The sequence below is a fragment of the Nicotiana tabacum genome, chromosome 10 (assembly GCF_000715075.1).
Source record: "Nicotiana tabacum cultivar K326 chromosome 10, ASM71507v2, whole genome shotgun sequence".
Taxonomy (NCBI): domain Eukaryota; kingdom Viridiplantae; phylum Streptophyta; class Magnoliopsida; order Solanales; family Solanaceae; genus Nicotiana; species Nicotiana tabacum.
The window spans coordinates 125,766,027-125,783,642 of NC_134089.1; positions in this window are offsets into that span (position 1 = coordinate 125,766,027).

Genomic DNA, 17,616 nt, shown 5'->3' on the forward strand with positions numbered 1-17,616 from the left:
TTATTTTCTCTATCATATTTTTCCATATTCTCTTTAACGGTCTTTTCATCTTCACAAATTTGTGAGGGAGTCAAAGGTCCAAGAATGAATTTTTTCCCGTTAATCTCAAAAGAATATCTATTTTTTCCCATGTTATATGAAGCTCTTTTGTAAACATACCATGGCTTTCCCAACAAGACATGATAATTATTCATGGGAATCACATCACACCAGATTGCATCCTCATACCTTCCAATAGAGAATTGTAATAACACTCTTTTATCTACCTTTACTCCTCCAAAATGTGCAGTTCAATATGCTCAACATAAGGCAAGTTCAATTTCTCAACCATATAAGTGCTAATTGAGTTACAGCCAAACTCTTTGTCAATTCTAAGGGCACAAATTGCAGACATCACTTTAGCTCTTGTTTGAAAAATAACTTTACCATTGTCTTCCTTTCATTCGGTATACTGTAAGTTCGACTTTTCAAGTTGTTGAATCATAGCTCGCCTCCTTTCACAATAACTACCTGTTTAAAACATCTTGAACAAAAATTAGAAGAATTATGTCTCTCTCAAATATTGCTTTTTCCTTCTAATATTCTCACCTCTCTTGCATTTTTCACTCAATGCAACTCTTGGTCATTAATCTTTAGATTTATTAATAAACCTACCTAGTCACAACCCTTAGTGATAAGAATATGGAATTAGAAAAAGAAAGAAAAGTGAATGACCAAATCTAGGAAGAATAGGAATTGGTTAGTAGAAAAAAATTAAAGAATTTTAGGAAACCCAAAACCCACAAGAATAAGGAAAGAAGTTTTCTTAATCTTCAAGAACAAGGATCCCCTCGTCTTGTTTCCTTTCTTGACTTGGAAACCAAACAATACTTGAATTCTAAAAATAATAATAAGCAATAACACCTTTTTTGGGGCTAATTTTCATTTTTTTTTTTTGGTTTTTTTTGTTGTTGCTCAAGAACCTCTCAAGATTATCAAGATTGAAATCTTGATTAGTCTATGCTCTGATACCACTTGATAACAACACGATAGAGGATTCAAGAATTACTAAAGTAAACCAAGAAAATCAAGAAACGTGCGGAAGCTAAAAAAATAAAGAAACAAAAAAAGACGGAAAATTAAAGATAGATTGAATTCAAGAAATGGTTTCTTGAATTCAAGAAGTCTATTCTTGAAATTGAATCCTAACAACAACAATTAGCTAACAAAGAACTAATCGCCTTTGGTAGAGAATTAAAAAATAAGAGATAGATTGTGAAACCCTACCCTTTAGAATAACAAGAACAACAATAAGTCTAAACTTATCACCTTTCTTGAATACCTAGAAGTGATTTAAGATTTCAAAGAATTCATCTTACCACCTTAAGTTGAGTCTTGAAGGTTGAAGAATAAATCCAAGAGTAGCCACACACAAGAGTACAAGAAAAATCTCACAATTTTTATTGATAATAGTCTGAATAATCTAAGTCTAAAAACAAAAAATACACCCCTTTATATAGAGAGGGTCACAAAATTGTACCTAAAAATTTAGGAAATAAAGTCCTAAATTACTTTGGGCAACAAGTCCAACTACCTTAGGAAAAGAAAAATACTAGGAAGCAAAAATCAAGTCATTCTTGGAAAATAATTCCAAAGATCTTAGAAAAAGGAAAACATAACTTTAACTAACTAGGAAAGCAAAAAATATAGTCCCATAATATATAGAAATAAGTCCCAAACCAATCTTGGAAATCTTGAAGGAAATCTACAAGCAACTTGGTACCAACTTGCACTCAACATCTAGCACGACTATTGTACCATTCTTGGACATCAAGTAAGTCCTTTTTATGATATAACAATGTGGCTTTATGTAGTACTTCATGGGCTGCAAGTTTGGACACATTTTATGTGTTAAATTGGTCCAACAGTGGCCTGATTTGGGACCTTCTTCAGAGGATGTTTATTGGGATTTTATTAGACATGAATTTGGGCCATTAAATAATTATAACACCTAGATAAACTCATATACTTTATCCTTAAGCTCTTCCTCTCAACTAACAACTTTTTTGATCGCTCCTGAAGTCCAATGACCTTATTTTGCAGCTTTTTAGCTTGAGATCTTGTTAAAGGCCCTCTTTGAGATTTCAAAGCTTCATCCTTGTCCTTGAATATATTTGATCTTCCTAGGATGCTATCAAGAACCATCTTCACTCTCCTAGCAACATTGGCCGCCTCCTGGAAAGAAATCTCACTCCCCATGTCCTTGTCCATCTGAAGTGGAATAGGCTGGATAAGTCCCTCTCGGTGGAAAGTATGATAAGAACATGACGAGTCAAGTCGATGAATCTGGTCTCATACTGAGTAACGGTCATAGAACCCTCCTAGAGACGCTCAAACTGCCTCTGATAGGCCTCTATCTGAGTGATAGGGAGAAATTTCTTCAGAAATAGTTGAGTAAACTACTCCCAAGTCAAAGTTGGTGATCCGGCTGGTCTATCTAAGCAATAATATCTCCACCAAGTCTTGGCAGAACCAGACAAGCGAAAAGTAACAAAATCGACCCCATTGGTCTCCATTATCCCCATGTTCCTGAGAACCTCATGACAGTTGTCTAGATAATCTTGGGGATCCTCAGAAGATGCACCGCTGAAAGTAGTAGTAAAGAGCTTGGTGAACCTATCCAATCTCCACAAAGAATCGGCAGACATAGCTGCTTCATCACTGGTCTGGGCTACCACACCCGGCTGAACTGCTCCAACTGGCTGAGTTGCTGGAGTCCGAAACTGGGGATCCATCTGCTCCGGAGTGCGAGTAGCAAGAGTTTGGGCTCCTCCTCCAGCCTGAGAGATGGCTGGTGCTACAGGGAGCAAGCCTGCCCGAGTGACACTCTCCATAAGGCCCACTAAACGGACTAGAGCACCCTGGAGTAGTGGGGTAGCAATAAACCCCTTTGGGACCAGATCTGGGCCCACCGGAACTGTCTAGGCCAGAACCTCATCATCAAAGTCAACCTGAGGCTCCGTTGTTGGTGCTGCTGCTCTAGGATAAGCTTTGACCCTACCTCGGCCTCGCCCTCTGCCCCACGTGGGAGCTGATGTTGGGGGCTTGGGCTGCTGATCGGTAGATGAGGAAGCGCGTGTTCTCTCTATCTACAAAAGAATAGAGTAGAAATTCAATTAGCATTGAGAAACCAAACCGCACGACAAGAAGGAATAAATGTGAAGTTTTTCCTAACTCCTCCAGGGGATAAATACAGACGTCTCTGTATCGATCCCTCAGACTCTACTAAGCTTGTCTGTGAATTGTGAGACCCATGTAACCTAGAGCTCTGATACCAAATTATCACGACCTGAATTTCCCGCCCGTGGGAGTCGTGATGGCGCCTACTATGTGAGCTAGGAAAGCCGATTTTTTTAACAAATTACCTTTTTACCCATTTTATATCCTTTAATAGCTATGAAGTAATAACGTGTAGACAACGAAATTTACAATAAGCGGAAGTAAAATAATAAACTATCTGAATATATATCCAATACAACCGTTTGAGCATCGCCTACCCAGAACTGGTGTCACAGTTTCATAGATGGTCTAAGAATACTATATACAAAATCTGAAAGATAAAAGGTACATTGTTTCTGAAATAAGTAAATGAAACAGGATAAAGGGGTAGAGGGAGACGCCAGGGCCTGCAGACGCCTGCAGAACTACCTTGGATCTTCGTGTGGACTGAAGGTAGCCACCCAAGCTACGGTCCAAAAGTTGCTACTCCAAGATCAGTATCTGCACACAATGCAGAGTGTTATCAGCACAACCGACCCCATGTGCTGGTAAGTGCCTAGCCTAACCGCGGCGAAGTAGTGAAACATGGGCAGGGGAAACATGCTTCGGGGAATAACAGATAACAACAAAATATCAAGAGAATATAAAGAAACCAAAATCCAATTACTAACAAGGACAAGGAAAACAAATGCAGAATTCACTTTCATTTCACATCTTGTTGCAGGCGTGCAACCCGATCCCATTTTGTGTATCTCGTTGCAGGAGTGCAACCCGATCCCATTTCACATGTCTCGTTGCAGGCGTGCAACCCGTTCCCATTTCATATATCACGTTGCAGGCGTGCAACCCACACCCATTTCATATATCACATTGCAGGCGTGCAACCCGCTCCCATTTCATATATCTTGTTGCAGGCATACAACCCGCTCCCATTTCATATAACTTGTTGCAAGCGTACAACCTGCTCCTTTTTCTTTTATCAACACCAATCATAAAAGGGTCCCGGCAAGGGAACAATGATATCAAAACAAACATCCCGACAAGGTAATAATAATATGACGATAACATCCCGGCAAAAGAACAATAATGATAATAATATCCCGGCAAGGGAACAATAATGATAATAACATCCCGGCAAGGGAACAATAATGATAATAACATCCCGGCAAGGGAACAATTATGATAATTCTCATATGAAGCGCAATAAACCACAATGGAGTTATAACAAGTACAATACAAGACCCACGGGCATGCTCGACACCGACGTATAGATACTCGTCACCATGCCTATACGTCTTACTCCACGATTAACATGTAGAAAATAAGACATGACTCCTAATCCCTCAAGCTAAGGTTAGACCAAACACTTACCTCGATGCCACGAACACAGTTCAAGCCTCAACTATTGCTTTACCCCTTGATTCTACCACCAATTCGCTCGTATCTAGCCATAAGTTACTTAATTACATTAATAAATGCTAAATGAATCGATTCCAATGCATGAAAATAGATTTTCCAAAGTTTTTTTCCAAAAAGTCAAAAATTGACCCCGGGCTCACATGGTCAAAACCCGAGGTTCGAACCAAAACCCGATTACCATTCCCCCACGAACCCAAATATATAATTTATTTTTAAATCGGACCTCAAATCAAGGTCCAAATTCCCAATTTTTGAAAACCCTAGGTTCTACCCAAAACACTCAATTTTCCCCATGAAAATCATTGATTTTGAGTTGAAATCATGTGAAAAGATGTTAATGATTGAAGAAAACGAGTTAAAATTGACTTACAATCGATTTGGAAGAAGAATTGTCTTTGAAAAATCGCCCAAAAGTGTTTTAGTTTTGAAAGAGTGTGAAAAATGAAAGATTTTCGACTAAGTTATAAAATTGCAGGTTGCAGATGTCGCAATTGCGACCAGGGTTCGCAATTGAGAACCCAGAATTCTGCTAAGCCCGCATTTGCGAAGTGGGAATTGCGAACAACATCTCGCATTTGCGACGACTGGCTACAAACCGGGGGATCACATTTGCGATAAATCCCTCGCATTTGTGAGGCAAGCTGGCCTTGGCTATTTTTGCATTTGCGAGCCAGACTTCGCAAATGCGAAGCCTGTAGGCCTGCAATGCAACAACTGAAGTCTGCAATTTTCCAAGTCCAAAATCCACTCCATGGCCTATCCAAAACTCACTGGAGCTCTCGGGGCTCCAAACCAAACATGCGCACCGAGATGATCAGGCACCCGCGCCCTCTACAGCACCTGTTAGAGGCCGGGGTAGAGGCCGAGGAAGCACACGTGGTGCAGCCAGAGCACCTGCGCGAGCTGCCACCGAGGTACCACCAGTAGTTCCAGCCGGAGTCCAGGCACCTGATACGCCTACTACTACTATTACTCCAGCATTTCAGGAAACTCTGGCACAGTTCATGAGCATGTGCACCACTTTGGCTCAAGCAGGGTTGCTTCCCCTTGCTGCAGCTACGTCTCAGGCCGGGGGAGGAGCACAGAATCCTGCCGCCCGCACTCTTAAGCAGCGAGTGCATGTCGAACAGGTCCCTGAGATTATTCCTGTACAGCCTACAGTCTGAGATCAGCCTGAGGACAGGGCAGCGGCTTCCGAGGATGAGCAACTGAGGCTTGAGAGGTTCAAAAAGTACAAGCCTCATGTTTTCAGTGGTCTAGCATCGGATGATGCTCTGGGATTTCTAGATGAGTGCTATCGCATTCTTCGTACCATGGGTATATTAGGATCGAGCTGGGTTTCTTTCACTACTTTCCAGCTTCGAGGAGCCGCCTATGAGTGGTGGCGCATCTATGAATTAGACAGTCCGGATGAGGCTGCTTCACTGACTTGGACTCAGTTTTCATATCTGTTCTTGAGGGAGTATGTTCCTCAGAGCCTCAGGGATGCATGGCATGTAGAGTTTGAGCACTTGAGTCAGGGTGTTATGACTACCTCAGAGTATGTTGTCTGTTACACTAGTTTGGCTAGACATGCCCCAGCCTTGGAGATGGACATTTCTTATCAGCAGGTGGTGAGCATTGCTAGGAGGATTGAGGGTATGCATGCTAGGGAGAGAGAGGAGAGGGAGGCCAAAAGGTCTCGAGAGTTGGGCCATTTCTCTGGTGCCCGTGCCCCAATATTAGGTTGTTACAGTAGGGGTTATATAAGTCGCCCTGTTCATTCAGCTCTTCCAGTAGCCTGTGGTATTCCAGCTCCTCCTAGACCTCAGGAGCCTTATTATGCACCTCCGATATCTAGCGTGCCTCCTGCGCGGGGTGCTTTCATAGGTCAGTCCAGTAGATCTGGCCCGAGCCAGTCACAGCCACCACATCCTCCCAAATCTTGTTTTGAGTGTGGTAACACATGCCATATGGTGAGGGATTGCCCTAGACTTGAGAGGGGTGCACCTCCATAGACTTCTCAGCCACAACATGCCCCGCAGAGTTCTCAGGCCATAGTTACAACTCCAGTTGCTACCCCACCTGCTCAGCCAGCTAGAGGTGGAGGTTGGGGATGTAGAGGTCACCCTAGAGGAGGAGGACAGGCCAGATACTATACCCTTCTTGCTCGTACCAAGGTTGTTGCCTCTGATTCTCTCATCACAGGTATTGTACTGGTTTGTCACAGAGATGCATTTGTTCTATTCGATCCAGGCTCCACTTACCCTTATGTGCCTTCTTATTTTACTCCGCATTTGGGCGTACCTCGGGATTCTTTGAGTTCCCATGTCTATGTTTCTATTCCTGTGGGAGATTCTCTTGTAGTAGACCATATTTATCGGTCGTGTTTGGTTGGTCTTAGTGGTTTTGAGACCTGAACCGATTTATTGTTGCTCAGCATGGTAAATTTTGATATTATCTTAGGCATGGACTGGTTGTCACCCCATTATTCTATTCTTGATTATCACGCCAAAATAGTGACGTTGGCTATGCCAGGTGTACCACATATTGAGTGGAGGGGTACTTTAGATCACACTCCTAGTAGAGTTATTTCTTTTATTAAAGCTCAGCGTATAGTTGAGAAGGGGTGTGACGCGTACTTAGCCTATGTGAGAGATGTTAGTATTGATACCCCTTCAGTTGATTCAGTTCCAGTAGTATGAGATTTTCCCGATGTGTTTCCAGCTGATCTTCCAGGCATGCCGCCTGATAGAGATATTGATTTCGGCATTGATCTGTTGCCGGGCACTCAACATATTTCTATTCCTCCGTATCGTATGGCTCCTCCTGAGTTGAAGGATCATTACAGTAATTGCTTGATAAGGCTTTTATTTGGCCTAGTGCATCACCTTGGGGTGCTCCTGTCTTGTTTTTAAAGAAAAATGATGGTTCTATGCGTATGTATATTGATTATCACTAGTTGAACAAAGTTACAGTTAAGAACCGTTATCCTTTGCCTCGTATTAATGGTTTGTTTGACCAGCTCCAGGGCGCACGGGTGTTTTCTAAGATTGACTTACGCTCAGGTTACCATCAGTTGAAGATTCGGGTGCCAGATATCCTGAAGATTGCTTTCAAGACTCGGTATGGTCATTATGAGTTCCTTGTTATGTCATTTGGGCTGACCAATGTCCCAGCAGCGTTTATGCATTTGATGCACAGTGTGTTCCGGCCGTATCTTGACTCGTTCGTCATTGTCTTTATTGATGATATTCTGGTGTATTTATGGAGTCGAGAAGATCATGAGCAGCACCTGATGACTATGCTTCAGACTCTGAGAGAGAAGAAGTTATATGCTAAGTTCTTGAAATGTGAGTTTTGGTTGGACTCCGTGGCATTCGTAGGCCACGTGGTATTGAGTGAGGGTATTCAGGTGGATCCAAAGAAAATAGAGGTCGTGCAGAGTTGGCCCAGACCATCCTCAGCTACAGAGATACGTAGTTTCCTTGGCTTGGCGGGTTACTACCGTCATATTGTGGAGTGGTTTTCATCGATTGCAGCCCCTATGACTAGGTTGACCCAGAAGGGTGCTCCGTTCCAGTGGACGGAAGAGTGTGAGGCGAGCTTTCAGAAGCTCAAGACAGCTTTTACTACAACCCCAATTTTGATACCGCCTATAGGTTCGGGGTCTTATACAGTCTATTGGGATGCCTCAAGGGTTGGCCTCGAAGCGATATTGATGTAGGACGGTAAGGTGATTGCCTACGCGTCCAAACAGTTGAAGGTGCACGAGAAGAATTATCCGGTCCATGACTTTGAGTTAGCCGCCATTGTTCATGCCCTGAAGATCTGGCACCATTATTTATACGATATGCCTTGTGAGATTTATACTGACCATCGGAGCTTGCAGCACCTGTTCAAGCAAAAGGATCAAAACTTGCGCTAGAGGAGGGGGTTAGAGTTGCTGAAGGACTATGATATCACTATTTTGTATCACCCGGGCAAGGCCAATGTGGTGGCTAATGCTTTGAGTCATCGGGCGAAGAGTTTGGGGAATTTGGCTTATTTACCAGCATCGGAGAGGCCTATGGCGATGGATGTTCAGGCCTTAGCCAGCTAGTTTGTGAGATTGTATCTTTCGGAGCCCAATCGGGTTCTAGCTTACGTGGTTTCTCGATCTTCCTTATTTGATCGTATCAGGGAGCGTCAATATGATGACCCTCATTTTCTTGTCCTCAAGGACAAGGTTCAGCACGGTGATGCCAGAGATGTGACTATTGGCGATGATGGCGTATTGAGGATGCAGGGTCGGATTTGTGTACCCAATATTGGTGGGCTTCGGGAGTTGATTCTGGAGGAGGCCCATAGCTCGCGGTATTCCATTCATTCGGGTGCCACGAAGATGTATCAGGCTTTGAGGCAGCACTACTGGTGGAGGCGGATGAAGAAGGACATAGTTGGATTTGTAGCTCGGTGCCTCAATTGTCAGCAGATGAAGTATGAGCACCAGAGACCGGGTGGATTGCTTCAGCAGATAGAGATTTCGGAGTGGAAGTGGGAGCAGATCACTATGGACTTTGTAGTTGGGCTCCCACGAACTTTGAGGAAGTTCGATGTTATTTGGGTGATTGTGGATCGACTGACCAAGTCCGCTCACTCTATTCCTGTGTGTACTACTTATTCTTCGGAGCGATTGGTGGAGATTTACATCCGGGATATTGTACGTCTGCATGGTATTCCAGTGTCCATCATTTCAGATAAGGGTACTCAGTTCACATCACGGTTCTGGAGAGCCGTTCAGCATGAGTTGGGTACTCGGGTAGAGTTGAGTACAACATTTCACCCTCAGACGGACGGACAGTCCGAGTGCACTGTTCAGATTCTTGAGGATATGCTTCGTGCATGTGTGATCTAGTTTGGAGGGTCTTGGGATCAGTTCTTACCATTGACAGAGTTTGCTTACAACAATAGCTATCAGTCCAGCATTCAGACGACACCGTATGAGGCTTTATATGGTAGATGGTGTAGATCCCCAGTGGGTTGGTTTGAGCGGGGTGAGGCTAGATTATTGGGCACAGACTTGGTTCAGGATGCTTTGGAGAAGGTCAAGGTGATTCAGGATAGACTCCGTACAGCCCAGTCCAGACAAAAGAGTTACGCGGACCGGAAGGTTTGTGATATTTCTTATATGGTTGGAGAGTGGGTTCTACTTTGGGTTTCGCGTATGAAGTGCGTTATGAGATTTGGGAAGAAAGGAAAGTTGAGTCCGAGGTTTATTGGCCCTTTTGAGATATTGAGGCGTGTTGGGGAGGTCGCTTATGAGCTTGCCTTACCTCCCAGCTTGGCAGGAGTTCATCCGGTATTTCATGTTTCGATGCTCCGGAGGTATCACGGTGATCTGTCGCACGTATTGGATTGCAGTTCAGTCCAGTTGGACAAGGATCTATCCTATTTTTAGGAGCCAGTGGCAATATTGGACAGATAGGTTAGAAAGCTGAGGTGTACATCATCGTTAGCTTCTCTGTGATATTCTCCATCGGCTTCTTCATCATCATCATCATCTAAGTGCACAGCATTGTTGAAACTGCCATAAGAATCAACATCGACCCATTCGTATTCATTCAACAAACTATTGTTCGATGCCATCCCTAAATATCTGTACAACTCGTCCCTAACTCGATCAAACCTATTATCTTGGTTGATATTCATGGTTGTTGTATTTGTGTTATGTTCATTTGGATTCATATTTTGTTGCACCACTAAATTTTTTTGGTTTGAATCCATTTTTAGAGAAGGATAAAGTGTCCATTGGTTTAGGGATTGGCAAGGAGGAAAGTGTCCGCTGGTTTAGGGTTTGGTAAGGAGGAAGTATACAAATATACCATATTTGTTTTTAAGAAAGGAAGAAAATGCAATAATTTGTTAAAAATTAAAAAACGTATAATTTGTATAAAATACAATTAAATACAAGGGAAATACACAAGACTCTTCATCTCCCAACATTTAATTTTTGCATACTTCAAGACTTGGAATTTAATTTTGTATTTTGGAGGGAAAAATGTAGGGTAATTAGTTAGAGGATCATTTATGTCTTTTCACTGGTGTGGCCAAAGTTGGGTCACACCAGTGTGGTCGTTTAGCATCACCCTTAGTCTAATTAATTTACTGGGCAAGTTGTGATTGCACAATTAACAAAATCATAAATAAGTAGTAGTGAATGCATTCTGCAATAAAATTATAAAAATAATTGTTTAGTTTGTTGGAAGAATTTTGGTATTCATGCGAAAGAAAGAAAGAAAGACGATCGCATTTATGACTCTTGAGAAGACCCATTAGGTGAGTATCTATCATGCAAATTCAATATACGAGTGGTGGACATATTTTAAATTTATTTTTTAGATCTGACTCTACTAATGATAAGAATAACAAAGCAGGAGGATGGAAAATAGCTAGCGAAGTCTCTTTTTTTTTGTGATAAAGATAAAGTTGCATTAAACATAATCAAAATAGGTACAGGGAGGTAGATGCAGAGGCATCCATTCAAAGTAGTTTGTAATGCAGGAAATAGTAGTAGAAACAACATGTGCCCTATTTTGAGTATCTAGTACAAAAGGTAGGCAACAGCCATGCACATAGTGTTTATGTTTTGATTGCCAAAAGCCTGGTCTTCATCAGTCATATGTTGCAAAACGCAGTGTGTCTTCCTTATACAAGGGACACCAGTTTGGTCCTTATGCAAAAAAGTTTCAACAAAATCCGGTGGTTCCTCAAAAAATAATTGTGTAGCTGTTCTTGATAGATTGCATCCAGCTTTAGCTAAACCATCAGCCACCTTATTACCCTCTTTGTAAGTGTGTTCCACAATGGTATTACGCAATAGCCCCAGGAGGTACCTGCAATCAGTAATCAAGTTAGCATAATGCATATTATCACAATGTAATAGATGCAATACCCGCACAACATCAATGTTAACTTCTAGGGGCACCAAATTGCGTTTAAGTGCCAATTACAGTCCAAAGTATAGTGCACGGAATTTTGCTTGGATGGTAGTGGCATTTTCCAAGTTATCAACAAACCCTACGATCCAGCGACCATGGCTATCACGTATAACCCCTCCCATACCTGCTATGTTGGTTGATGATGACATAGCCCCATCCGTGTTTAGTTTATAGAAATTTGGCTTGGGTGGTATCTAGGTAATATGTTGCACGACATAGTTCCTTTTTGGTGAGTATTTGGCAGCCAAGTAGGTATATTGTAACGCACTATTGGTTATTTGCCTAAAAGATAGAGTCCTTTTCACATAGTTCCTTTTTGGTGAGTATTTGGCAGCCAAGTAGGTATATTGTAACGCACTATTGGTTATTTGCCTAAAAGATAGAGTCCTTTTCACATTGTTAAAGATGTTATGGTTTCTATTTTTCCAAATATGCCATAATGTGTATGCTACAAATGTTTTTGCATTAATAAGGTGGGGCATTGGAAAATTATTTTTGTTGATTAGTGGATCTAGCCATTGATTGGGGTGACTATGAGGGAGTATGAAGTTAGTAATGCTAGTCATGCCCAATTGGTGTCATATGTGGACTATGGTTGGACAATGTAGAAATAGATGAGTAGTAGATTCAGTTTGTGTGTGACATAGTGTACAAAGATCATTTTGAATTATGCTAATATGGTGTAGGTATTTAGAAGTTGGTAATTTATTGTGCAGGAGTAGCCAAAGGAAGGTTTGCAATTTAGGAGGTATTTGTATTTTCCAAATCCAATTGTAGGGAGGTAAGGCGACATGCAAGACAGAGTCATAATGAAGAAGCTTTAAGTACAGGGACTTGGTAGTGAAAACACCCCGAGTTGAAAGGCCCCAATATATAGTGTCTACTGTGTGAGTTTATATTGGAATATGGTTCCTATTAATAGTATTTTTTAGCTTTTCAGGCAGATGGAAGGGGAGGTCTTCCCAATTCCATTCGTTTTGGCATCGATAGGTTGTAGTCTGTCTAGTATGATGTTCTAGAGGAATTGGACCAACTAGAAGAGATCGTAGAGTGATGTTTGGGGCAATTCATGCCGAATTCCAGAAAATTAGAGTAGAATTCATGCCAACTTTCCATTGAATTCCATGTTGATAGTTACCCCAGCCCTTAATAATGTTGTTCCAAGTGTGTGAATAGTTTGGTCGAACACATTTGTCCTTATATTTAGTGATAAGAGTTTGTGAAAGAGTGTAGGAGTGGAATACCCTCCATGCTAATCCTGCCAGAATTGCCTCGTTTTTCAAATGAAGTCATTGGATACCAGACCTCCTAAATGTTTAGGCAAAGTAATGGTTTTCCAATTTACAAAATGAAGTTTCTTTTTTTGTTGTGTAGTACCCCATAGGAAGTTGCGCATATATTGGTTCATTCTATTTAAAATTTGTTTGGGAATAACTATGTATTACATGATGTGGTCAGGTAGAGCAGACAATGTTGATTTAATAAGTGTAACTCTACCCGGAAAGGAAAGGAATTTGGTTTTCCTTCCGGCAAGTTTAGCCTTGAAATTGTTAAGCAAAAATTGGAAGTTAGATTTCCTTGGTCTTTGTTGGAACATTGGGAAACCTAGGTATTTGCCAAAACGAGTTCCTTCCTTCATACTAAAGCAGGAGAGTATGTGGATTTTTGGGTCTTCATTGCAGTTGTTAGAGAAAAAAATGCGCGATTTGTGAAAATTTATAGATTGGCCTGATATTTGGGTAAAAAGATTGAGGATATCAATTATTGCTCTACAACTCTTGTCAGTTACTTTGGAGAGAAGGATTATGTCATCCGCAAAGAAGAGGTGGGAGAGTTGAGGTCCCTTATTGGAGATTTGTATGGGGTTCCATAAGAGGTAATCAATTGAATTGAAGATGTTGATGGAGAGTCTTTCTAGGCACATTATAAAGATGTAAGGAGATAGTGGGTCTCCTTGACATATACCCCTAGATAGTTTGAAAAAAATCTGTGCGTGATCCATTTATTAAAATAGATATGGAAGAAGTTGTAATGCAAGACATTATGAGGCTGATTATTTTTTAAGGGAAATTAAAAAAATGAAGGGTGTCCTTTATAAAGGACCATTCGAGCTTGTCAAAAGCTTTTTCCAAGTCTAGTTTGAGCATCATTTGACCCATTTTCCCTCTCTTATTATATCTAAAATGATTGAGAATTTTTTAAACAAGGATGGCATTGTCTGAAGCATGTTTTCCTTGTTGGAAGCTGGATTGTGTAGGTCCAATGAGTTTATAAAGGAAAGGTTTTAATCTTGCGATAATAATTTTGGTTATCACTTTATAAATAGTGTTGCAAAGACTTATGGGGCGATATTAAGTGATTTGTACAATATTTGGTACCTTTGGAATAAGGCACAAATAAGTAGTATTTATTTCTTCAGGAATCTTCCCCTGAGTGAAAGCATTGTAGCAACAAGTGATTAGCGATTGGCTTATATTTTGCCAATATTTTTGGAAAAATAAGGGTGTAGGTCATCCGGCCCTGGTGACTTGAAAGGTTGAAAGGAGTGGAGAACATTTTTAATTTTCAATTAATCTTAAGGGTTGATTCAGATGAGTTTGGTCTTCAGAAGTTAGATAGTTAAGCACGTGGGGTGACTTTTTATCTTGTGGGAAAGAGAGTGTTGGGTTTGGAACAATGTAATGTAGTATTTGTAAATTTGGTCTTGTATTTCCACTGAGTCGTAAGTCCAGTTTTCTACAGTGTTTTTCAAAGCATTTATACGATTACGTCTTCTTCTTTGTAACGTGGACATGTGGAAAAATTTGTGTTTGCATCACCGTCATTTAACCACTGGATTCTTGATTTGAGTTTCCAGTAGTCTTCTTCTTATCTAAGTATGTTACTAAATTCATTATGTAATTGGATTTCAAGGTTTTGTAAAAAATTACTAGTAGGATAGTGTATTGATTGTTGTATCCCATTTATTGTAGCTAGAAGTTTTCTTTTCCTTGCAAAGAGATTACCAAAAGTTTGTTTATTCCAGTGTAACACATTGGTTTGAAACTTGCGCATGGCCTCAATTATTGAGGGACAATTGAGTCAGGATTGTTTCACTACCTCATAAAGTGAAGGGTCAGAGGTCCAGATTTTTTCAAAACGAAAAATATTCCTCCTAGGTAGCTGTCTGGGGTTTAATGTAACTAGTAGAGGGCAGTGATCGGAATATGTACGGGGTAGGTGTTGGACTATTGTTTCAGAAAATAACTGAAGCTAATCGTAATTTGCTAAAAATCGATCTAGTCTTTCTAATATTGTAGAACCATTTCTTCTCTTATTTGTCCATGTGAACTTACTACCCTTATACCCTAAGTCTATTAAATTACAATAATTAAGGCATTGTGCAAAGGCATCTATCCTAGTATTATTGACAGGGTTACCACCAAATTTTTCAGTTTGTTTAATCACCTGATTAAAATCCCTCCTATTAGCTAGGGGCCCGTATAAGCATCATGCAAGCATTTTAAATTTGTCTATAGCATATCGCGTGCAGTTGTTGAGTTATTAGCATATATAGATGAAAATAGCCATTTAGAAGGGTTAGGTCATACCTGGATCATGCAGTGCATTTCTTGAGAAGTCATTGAGACATCCTCCACAATAACCATGTCTGCATGCCATAGGAGGACCATTCCACCCGACATGCCTTGTGATGCAACTTGGGCCATGTGTGTGAAATTGATATCATTTTATAAAAACAGCATGATCTTGCATACGAGTTTCCAAGAGAACTACGAGGTCAGGCATATAGTTGTCAAGAAGCGATCGAAATTGCCTTCTAAATTCATCATTATGTGTCCCCTACAGTTCCAGACCACTAGATTCATGGTTGGTTGTGTGTTTAAGGGTTCCACATCCCTAGTAGGTTCGCTTTATGTGCATCACATATATTTGACTTAGAGAAACTCCGCACAGGAGTCGGGTCCGTATAAGGCAGGTATCCTCTTTGAGACCATCATGTCCACTTATGTGCTACTTGATACATCATTTGGAAGGCTTACTTGCATTATCGACCGGCTTTAGAAAGTTTAGTGTAGCGGAATTATTAAAAAAAAAAAAAAAAAGGGGGAGTCATTCTCCTAATTTAGCGCAAACTGGCAAAGTCATCACTGATTGGATCGCAAGAATATGCTAAAGGCATTTTATAGAATAGTCTAAGGATTCAAAGAGCAAAAAAAATAGAAGCCACTCACAGAGTTGATGCTTCCCAGGTACCAGTATATATACTAATTAATTTCCAGAAATTACGTCACTTGCTTCCCTACCAACATGCAATTTCTTTTCTTGAAAATAATAAGAACGTAACGTTGTATGGCATTCTGGTGAAAAAAACAAGAATAGAATATTAAGTCTAGTTCCTGTTTTAGGTTTGTTCGCATAAAAAAGAAAAACATTTCCCAATCTGTAATTCGCATAAAAAAAGAAAAACATTTCTCAATCTGTAATGATACACCCTAAAACATCTGACCAAATTATGTACTAGCTGAAATGATGAGGGTAGATTCAAAAAAAATATTTTCTTAAAACGATCAAATATTACTTCCTTCAGTTCACTTTAACTGTTTTTTTTTTTTTACTTTTTTTGTGGTCCACAATATTTGATTTTTTCATATATCAAGAATGAATTAACTTTTCTTTTCCAAAGCTGCCTATGGAATAAAGAGTCTAGGAATATTTATTGTATTTTCAATTAAAAATTAATTAAGGTTAATACTGTCAATTTTATTATTAATTAATGCTAAAAAAGTGAATTTTTTAATATGTGTAAAAACAACTAAAAAATCAACTAAAGTAGACTGGAATGAGTAATATCTATGCCTCTCGACACCGAATTCATCTGAATTTAATATTATTTGCGCGGTGCATAAATTTTATGTAAAAATCAACTAAATAAAATTACAATAACTAGTAAATATAAATCCTTGATTTTAAAGATAAAATGAGTTCAATTAATACTAAGAAACTTAAATATCTAACCTTTAGAACTTAAACTCTACATCAACCTATGCTAATACGACTACAATTTGGTATAGATATAATGAAAAAGGGAAAGAGGCCCCACCCTCGTAATAATAAACATCATCCAAAGGACCTCACAATCAAGTTGTTCAAATCGTTTGTTTGTATTGAATGAATGTATGAATCTTAATCATTCAGATCTCAGTCATTAAGTACGTTTGGTTTTTAGATTTGAATCTTGATAATTAAGATGTCTGTTTGTTTTTTTCAATTTTACAATTACTTAATGGGTCTGAATAGATTTTAGTGATTAAGATCTATAACAGAGTCTTAAAATCATTAACATGTTATACATTTAAGAATTTATGTAATGATATTTTACTCTTACTCCTACATTTTCACCACTAATCACTATCACCACTCGTATCGATGTCCCCCACCATTATAGAGTACCACCACTCACTACCCACATCCATTACTACTATCCTTAGCCACAACCATCATCGCTGCCAAACAAGAACGTCAGTAGTCATTACCACTAGCCATCATTTACAACCATCACTACCAACCACCAATCATCGTTACCACAATAATACGAATCACCACTATTTATCACCCATCACTGTTAGCAGTCATCACCACCATCAACCACCACTGTTAATTAGTATTATCATCCATCGTTACTATTCATATTCACCACTATCAACCAACACCACCACCGGCCACTACCCAGTCGGCTCCCACAACCACCACTCTTAGCTATCACTGTCACCAACCACCCTATAATTTTTAAAAAATAATTTATTAATAAATTATTAGATTAATTAGTACTATTTGATTTGAATTTATGCTTATTAAAACAAAGACAGGTTTAACACATTCAGATGTAGAGAAAACAAACAATCTTAATTATTTAGTATTTAGATCTCAATACAATATCTTAACATTCAAATGTGTATTCAAATTCAGACGTTTTAAACAC